This window comes from Panulirus ornatus, chromosome 42 (assembly GCF_036320965.1).
Source record: "Panulirus ornatus isolate Po-2019 chromosome 42, ASM3632096v1, whole genome shotgun sequence".
Classification (NCBI taxonomy): domain Eukaryota; kingdom Metazoa; phylum Arthropoda; class Malacostraca; order Decapoda; family Palinuridae; genus Panulirus; species Panulirus ornatus.
The window spans coordinates 28,312,668-28,321,327 of record NC_092265.1 but is presented as its reverse complement, the minus strand read 5'-3'; positions in this window follow the sequence as shown (position 1 = coordinate 28,321,327).

Here is an 8,660-nt window from a genome sequence, read left to right as displayed (position 1 = left end):
AATTTTAAAAGGGGGGTTAAAAAATTAAAAAAGGGGTAAAGGAAAATTTCCCTTTTTAAAGGAGGGTTAAAAAGGGGAAATTTAAAATTTTTAAAGGCAATTTTTTTAAGATTTTTAAAAAAGGGATTTTATTTTAAAAATTTTTTTTTTAACTAACTAAAAAATTCCTGTTAAGGAAAAAATTTTTTAAGGAAAAAATAATGAATTTTTTTTTTTTAAAAAAATATTATTTTAAAAGGCCCCTTTAAAACGCCCTGGTTTAAGGGGTTTTTGGGAACTATTTTAATAAAAAACTTTTAAAATGAAAGTTTAAAGCAAATTTAATTTTTCCCGTATTTATATCCATTCCAAGGACATATAATCAATTATATTCTATTTAAAATAAGTTTAAATCTAATGATGACGGTAAAAATTTAATGGAATTTTATCTTAACGGAGTAATTAAATTTCATTATTTAATGTGGACAATGGTTTTATAGAGATCTTATTTTTATGGGAATTAATGATCTTGGAAACCGGGAATTCTATTTGACCTGTATATAGGCAAAAATATTTGACATGTTTTATAACGTGCAAATTTAAAATTTTTCTAATACTATTTTCCAAGGAAATTTAACTTTAATTGGGGTTATTAAGCAGAAATTAATGATATTGACTTATAATCAGGAAAATCTTATAATAAGTAAAAAGTAATTCTAAGCAAAAATACTGACTTATTAGTAAAAATCTAATGACTTGATTAAGTCATAAATGATAGTTTGCCTTATCATGCAGTACATAAGCATTCCCATGTAATAAATTTAATCTTATTTAGACATAATCTTATGATTGGATTTAGTTAATTAGCTTGGCCTCTAATTTTGAACGTTATATGGACTATGTATAATGAATTAACTGTTTTAAATTATAGCTTGAATTGGCTTATGTTATGCCTAAAAACTAACTAATGATTCCGTTTTTATGAGATTAAAAGGATAAACAGTAAATCTTTATGGTTTAGGAGTAATTTACATTAATCTTGACTTTAAAACAGTAAATTATGACTACCATTTAAAAGAATCAGACTTGACCTTTTATAAAAGTAAACAAGATCTTGACCGTTTTAAGGAAGCAAATCTAATGATCTTGATGTTATGAACAATAAATTTGAACTTGCAGACTGGGAAATTAATGATCTAATTCATGAAAAATGACTGTTAAACATAATGTATTTTTTGCATTAGGAAATAAATGACTGCTAAAGCATGTAAACTATTCAAACGGGAGTTGAATATGACTTGGTAAATCTACTTGAAAAGATTTAAAATGCTTTTATCAGAATATAAATATTATTTTACATTAGAGAATTATAGATGACCTTATAAGGCAGTAATTTATGAGACGTTTTATAGCATATATGATTTTTTTTTTTTTTTTTTTTGCAATGTATAAGGCAGTAATAATCACTTGATAGGCAGTTCTCTAATGACCTTTAAGGCCCCTTGACTTGTTAAAAGGCTAATATAAAGATTGTGACAGGCGTAATTTAATGATGTGACTGTTTAAGGCGTAATCTTATCTATATCAATGACTGCCGTTATAAGGCAGTAATCTAATGAGTGTTAAAGGCGTAAATTAATTTCTTGAAATTCCTAAGGAGTAAATCTAAGACTTCACTCGTTAAAAGTATATTATGATTTGACCCGTCAAGATAAATTAATGATCTTGATGTTTTACGTAGTAATTAATGACTTATAAGGCATTAAAATCTTACTGATATGCGTAATCTAGTAATTCCCTTTATGAGGAGTAGATTGTTTAAAGCATAATTATCTCTTGATTCCGAGATTAAATAATGATCCTGATTAATAATGTAAACAAGTGAACAGTAATCTATGAATGATTCTTATACGGCGTAAAAATTCTTACTGCCGTTACAATAGTAGATCTTATTTTTATGTGCAAAATATGATCTATAAGGCAGAAAATCTAATGACTTGACCTGATATGCAGAAAATATAATACACTGTTTTAAAGTCGTCATTATATTTTTGCATATTAACTGTTTTCAAGAAATTTATCTTAATTGATTATAGTTCAGCATTAATGATATTGACGTTAATGCAGAATCTAATGATCTTGACCATATAATCAACGAATAATCTATAGAATAATCTAACTGACTATTAGCAGTAAATCAATGACTTGACTGTTACAAGTAATCGAGATCTTGATGTTATAAGCAGAATATAAGACCTTCCAATGCATAAAAATATCATCTGATTTAACATAATCTATGATTTAATTAGTCAAAATTTATGATTGGCCTATCTGTTGTAAGACCGTATAGGCATCACGCTAATAATTTAATTGTTATAAGACCAGATTGCTTTAGCAATAAGACTTTAGGGCGTAACTATACTGCTTTTTATGAGACTAATGATAACTGAATAATGACTATAGTTGTATAGCATGTTTGTATTAGCATAAATCTAATTTTAAAGGGTAAATAATGATACCTTTAAAGTATAGACTGACCTGTTATAAAACGTAAATCTAAGATCTTGAGTTTAGAAGCAAATTAATGATCTTGACTTGTTATGACAGTAAATAATGAACTTGATTATAAGTAGTAAATCATGATCTGACTTATAAACTAAATATTTGACTGCTTAAGAAGCAAATTAGATCTGACTGATGACACTAAATCTAATGATTGACTTGGTGTCAAACTGGGGTAAATAAGATAATACGATGTATAAATATTGACTGTACAGAGATAAATATTTTTTGACAATATAAATATACCGCTATAAGGCAGTAAATCAATCTTGACCAAGGCAGTACTCTATGATGACTTTTATTCTTGTAATAAAAGATTTTGACATGTTAATCTAATGATCTTTCAATGTATAAGGCAGTAAATTTTAATCATCTTGACATGAGGCAGTTTTCCTCTAATGAACCCTTTTTTAAGGCACCGCCTTGACTTGTTAAAAGGGAGTAAATATAAAGATTGTGACAGGCAGTAAATTTAATGATGTTGACCTGTTATAAGGCAGTAAATCTTATCTATATCAAATGATCTTGACCCGTTATAAGGCAGTAAATCTAATGATGACCTGTTAAAGGCAGTAAATTTAATTTCTTGAAATTCCTAAGGCAGTAAATCTAATGACCTTCACTCGTTATAAGGAAGTATATCTAATGATCTTGACCCGTTACAAGGCAATAAATCTAATGATCTTGACTTGCTTTTACGTAGTAAATCTAATGATCTTGATATAAGGCAATCTAATAATCTTGACCTGTTATATGGCAGTAAATCTAGTAATCTTCACCTTTTATGAGGCAGTAGATCTGTTATAAAGCAGTAAATCTAATCATCTTGACTTCCGAGACATTAAATCTAATGATCCTGACTTAAATAAGTGGTAAATCTAATGATGAACAGTAAATCTAATGACATTGATCTCTTATACGGCAGTATAAATTTCATTATCTTGACCTGTTACAATGCAGTAGATCTTCATTTGTTATGGTAGCAAATCTAATGATCTTGATATAAGGCAGAAAATATAATGATCTTGACCTGTAAAATGGCAGAAAATATGATGACGACCTGTTTTATAACAGGTCGTCATTATATTTTCTGCCATATTATCTAATAACTGATTTCTTCCAAGGAAGCATTTAATCTTTAAATTGACTTATTACAGTTCAGCAGATTTAATGATATTGACGTTATAATGCAGGAAATCTAATGATCTTGACCTACTATAATGCTACAAGGAAGTAAATCTATAAGGCAATAAATCTATACTGACGTTATTAGGCAGTAAATCTAATGACCTTGACTTGTTACAAGTCAGTAAATCGAAGGATCTTGACCTGTTATAAGGCAGTAAATATAATGACCTTTCCCTAATAGCACTAAAAATAATCATCTTGACTTTTATAACAGTAAATCTAATGATCTTAATTTAGTCAATAAATTTCATGATCTTGGCCTCTATCTGTTGTAAGACCCGTTATATGGCAGTCACGCTAATAATTTTAATCTGTTATAAGACCTATGATCTTGACTTTAAGACAATATGACCTGTTATGAGGCAGTAAATCTAATGATCTTGACTTTTTTATGAGACCTAATGATATAAACTGTGAATCTAATGATCTATAGTTGTTATAAGGCATTGTTGTTATTAGGCATTAAATCTAATCTTCTTAAAAGGCAGTAAATCTAATGATTACCTTTTACAAGGTAGTAGATCTTGACCTGTTATAAAACAGTAAATCTAATGATCTTGACCTGTTTAAGGAAGCAAATCTAATGATCTTGACTTGTTATGACAGTAAATCTAATGAACTTGACCAGTTATAAGGTAGTAAATTCCATGATCTTGACCTGTTATAAAACTAAATGATTTTGACCTGCTTAAGGAAGCAAATCTAATGATCTTGACTTGTTATGACACTAAATCTAATGATCTTGACCTTGGTGGTCAAGACATGGTGGTAAATCTAATGATCTAATACGATGTAGTAAATATTGACCTGTTACAGAGCAGTAAATATTATTTTTGACAATATATAGGCAATATAAGATGACCTGCTATAAGGCAGTAAATCTAATCATCTTGACCAGAGGCAGTTACTCTAATGATGACATTTTATTTACTTGTAAATATAAAGATTTTGACATGTTATAAGGCAGTATATATAATGATCTTGACTTATCATCAGGCGGTAAATTTAATGATGACCTGTTATAAGTCAGTAAATCTAATGATCTTGCAATGTTATAAGGCAGTAAATCTAATCATCTTGACATGAGGCAGTTCCTCTAATGACCTTTTATAAGGCTACCGCCTTGACTTGTTAAAAGGCAGTAAATATAAAGATTGTGACAGGCAGTAAATTTAATGATGTTGACCTGTTATAAGGCAGTAAATCTTATCTATATCAAATGATCTTGACCCGTTATAAGGCAGTAAATCTAATGATGACCTGTTAAAGGCAGTAAATTTAATTTCTTGAAATTCCTAAGGCAGTAAATCTAATGACCTTCACTCGTTATAAGGAAGTATATCTAATGATCTTGACCCGTTATAGGCAATAAATCTAATGATCTTGACTTGCTTTTACGTAGTAAATCTAATGATCTTGATATAAGGCAATCTAATAATCTTGACCTGTTATATGGCAGTAAATCTAGTAATCTTCACCTTTTATGAGGCAGTAGATCTGTTATAAAGCAATAAATCTAATCATCTTGACTTCCGAGACATTAAATCTAATGATCCTGACTTAAATAAGTGGTAAATCTAATGATGAACAGTAAATCTAATGACATTGATCTCTTATACGGCAGTATAAATTTCATTATCTTGACCTGTTACAAAGCAGTAGATCTTCATTTGTTATGGTAGCAAATCTAATGATCTTGATATAAGGCAGAAAATCTAATGATCTTGACCTGTAATATGGCAGAAAATATAATGACGACCTGTTTTATAACAGGTCGTCATTATATTTTCTGCCATATTATCTAATAACTGATTTGTTCCAAGGAAGCATTTAATCTTTAAATTGACTTATTACAGTTCAGCAAATTTAATGATATTGACGTTATAATGCAGGAAATCTAATGATCTTGACCTACTATAATGCTACAAGGAAGTAAATCTATAAGGCAATAAATCTATACTGACGTTATTAGGCAGTAAATCTAATGACCTTGACTTGTTACAAGTCAGTAAATCGAAGGATCTTGACCTGTTATAAGGCAGTAAATATAATGACCTTTCCCTAATAGCACTAAAAATAATCATCTTGACTTTTATAACAGTAAATCTAATGATCTTAATTTAGTCAATAAATTTCATGATCTTGGCCTCTATCTGTTGTAAGACCCGTTATATGGCAGTCACGCTAATAATTTTAATCTGTTATAAGACCTATGATCTTGACTATAAGGCAATATATATACTGATGACCTGTTATGAGGCAGTAAATCTAATGATCTTGACATGCTATACGGCAGTAATATTTAATGTTCTTCACGTTGTTAGGCAGTAAATCTAATGATCTTGACCTGTTATATGTTGTTTTATAGGGCAGCCAATCTATTATCTATCTTGACCTGTTGGCAGTAAATCTAATGATCTTGACCTGTTAGAAGATAGTAAATCTATTGAACATGATCTATTATAAAGCAGTAAATATAATGATCTTTACAATCGACCTTTTATATAATTACCTTGGCAGTAAGACCTGTTATATGTCAGTCACTCTAATGATTTCAATTTGTTATAAGGCCTTTTATCATATGATCTTGACTAGTTATAGGGCAATATATCTGTTATGAGGCAGAAAATCTAATGATCTTGACCTATTAGAATGCAGTAAATCTGATGAGGTTCATCTGTTATAACGCAGTAAATCAAATGATCTTCAGCTGTGATAAAACAGTAAATCTAATGATCTTGACCTGTTTAAGGAAGCAAACCTAATTTAATTATATGTAAATTTAATTATAAATTTAATTTTTTTTAATTATATATAAATTATATGTAAATCCAACGAGCTTGACCTGTTTTAAGGCAGTATATCAAATGATCTGCCATATAACAGGCAGTAAATCTTTACCTGATATACCTGATACCCTGCCTAATGATATACAAGGTCTAACGATTTTGATCCGTTATAAGAGTAAATCTAATAATCTTGACCCGTTACAAGGCAATAAATCTAATGATCTTGTACTAAATCCAATGAATCTAATGATCTTGTACTAAATCCAGTAAATCTAATGATCTTGAGATAAGGCAGTGAATCTAATGATCTTGATATAAGGCAGTAAATTTAATGATCTTCATATAACGCAGTAAATCTAAATGATCTTGATATAAGGCAGTAAATCTAATGATCTTGATCTTTTACAAGGCAATAAATCTTGACTTCTTATAAGGCAGTAAATCTAATGATTACCTGTTATATGGCAGTAAATCTAATCATCTTGACTTCTTCCGAGACCTTTTAAAGGTCATGAACTTGACCTGTTAAAAGGCAGTATATCTAATGATCTTGACCTGTTATAAGGCAGTAGATCTAATGATCTTGACCTGATTCAAGGAAGTAATTCTAATGATCATCTTTTTGCAAGGCAGAAAATTTAATGATCTTGACCCATAACAATGCTGTAAATTTCAGTATCTTGACCTGTTATAGGCAGTAAATTTAATAATCCTGATTTGTTATAAGGCAAAAAATCTAATGATCTTGAGTTGTTACAAGGCAGTAAATCTAATGATCTTAACCTGTAATATGGCAGAAAATATAATGAAAATATAAGGTAGTAAATATAATAATTTTCATATGTTCCAGGGAAGCAATTATAAAACCCTAAATCTAATGAATTTGATCTGTTAGAAAGCAGTGAATCTAATGATCTTGACCTGTCAAAAGGAAGTGAATCTAATGATCTTGGCCGGTAAATCTAATGATCTTTACCTGGCATAAGGCTAACTGATACTGATTTGTTATAAGGCTACCTGTTACAATGATATTGACCTGTTATAAGGTAATAAATCTATCTTTACCTTCTATAAGTAAATCTGATGATATTGGCCTGTTATAAGGCAATAAATCTAATGACCTTTCCCTAATATAAAGCACAGTAAATCTAATCATCTAATGATCTTGTCCTGTTTATAAGGCAGTAACTCTAATGACGTTCACCTGTTATAATCTAATGATCAGCTGTTATAAAACAGTAAATCTAATGATCTTGACTTTTTTATGAGACCTAATGATATAAACTGTGAATCTAATGATCTATAGTTGTTATAAGGCATTGTTGTTATTAGGCATTAAATCTAATCTTGTTAAAAGGCAGTAAATCTAATGATTACCTTTTACAAGGTAGTAGATCTAATGATCTAGACCTGTTATAAAACAGTAAATCTAATGATTTTGACCTGCTTAAGGAAGCAAATCTAATGATCTTGACTTGTTATGACACTAAATCTAATGATCTTGACCTTGGTGGTCAAGACATGGTGGTAAATCTAATGATCTAATACGATGTAGTAAATATTGACCTGTTACAGAGCAGTAAATATTATTTTTGACAATATATAGGCAATATAAGATGACCTGCTATAAGGCAGTAAATCTAATCATCTTGACCAGAGGCAGTTACTCTAATGATGACATTTTATTTACTTGTAAATATAAAGATTTTGACATGTTATAAGGCAGTATATATAATGATCTTGACTTATCATCAGGCAGTAAATTTAATGATGACCTGTTATAAGGCAGTAAATCTAATGATCTTGCAATGTTATAAGGCAGTAAATCTAATCATCTTGACATGAGGCAGTTCCTCTAATGACCTTTTATAAGGCTACCGCCTTGACTTGTTAAAAGGCAGTAAATATAAAGATTGTGACAGGCAGTAAATTTAATGATGTTGACCTGTTATAAGGCAGTAAATCTTATCTATATCAAATGATCTTGACCCGTTATAAGGCAGTAAATCTAATGATGACCGTTAAAGGCAGTAAATTTAATTTCTTGAAATTCTAAAGGCAGTAAATCTAATGACCTTCACTCGTTAAAGGAAGTATATCTAATGATCTTGACCCGTTACAAGGCAATAATCTAAGATCATG